Source organism: Condylostylus longicornis, unplaced genomic scaffold (genome assembly GCF_029603195.1).
Source record: "Condylostylus longicornis isolate FDR11 unplaced genomic scaffold, ASM2960319v2 ptg000080l, whole genome shotgun sequence".
Lineage (NCBI taxonomy): Eukaryota > Metazoa > Arthropoda > Insecta > Diptera > Dolichopodidae > Condylostylus > Condylostylus longicornis.
Window position 1 is genome coordinate 2759489 of NW_026578048.1, and position 1043 is coordinate 2760531.

The following is a 1043-nucleotide window of genomic DNA, read 5'->3' on the forward strand; positions in this document are numbered from 1 at the left end:
ATTCCCGTCCTGGAAGTATGCAATATTATTTTTTTTTTAAATTATGCGAATAGCTATTTCAAATAAAAGATTGTTTTTTAAAAAGTAATATTTGGACTTCTTCAAGGGAAATGAAGTACTTTACAAATCATTGGTTTAATTTTATGAAAGCTTGTCATAAAAGCTAATTACAAGATTAATTTAGTAAATGAGCATTTAAATAAGTATTCCTAAATATTGCATTATGTATATGTATTTAGGCATATACATGTACCTTGAAAAATTATTCTTCGTAATACTGTACTGTTACGGTAACAATAACATTACATGTGAACACTGTATGGATGTTAATATCTCCTATAATAATTTAAAAATAAATTGTAGAAAATTTTCTATGAATCTGTCAGCGTTCAACGGTAGCACTCGGAATTTATTTCATTTCTTTAAAGTTATTTCTGTAATATTTTTATTACAACGTAATAAAAATAAAACATCGAATTTAAATAAAGCAAGAGTTTAAAATTTACAATAATTTTTCTAGCTTTTGGTCTTATTATAATTTAATTGCTTGGTATTTTTAGGTAGTATTGTTAAAAATTTTTCTATATTTTTTTTAAATTCAATTAATTTTGTTAATCTCGTTGTTTACGTAAAGATTACAGAAATATTATTCGCTTTAATTCTTTTATCTATAATGTTCCAAATTTAGCTTTGGTTACTAAATGAATAAAATATGTTAGGATAAATTTGCAAAGTAAATTTAATAAAGAATCTGGAAGATTGGCTGATTAATTACTTATAAAATGAGTTATTCATTAAAAATTTCAGATCATTTTAATGCTTTGATATTGTAAATACTAAAGAAAATGTTCTTAAATACTTATTAAATTTAGTTTTATTTAAAAAAACATATTTAAAGAATTCTACTATAATTTTTTCAGTTATAATATAAAATAGAGTAATGAAACATTAATAAAGTAATATAGACAAATTATATAAAATAGTCACAATATTTAAAATAATCAACCACATATTTTGAAAACACAAAAAATTTAAATATTTTT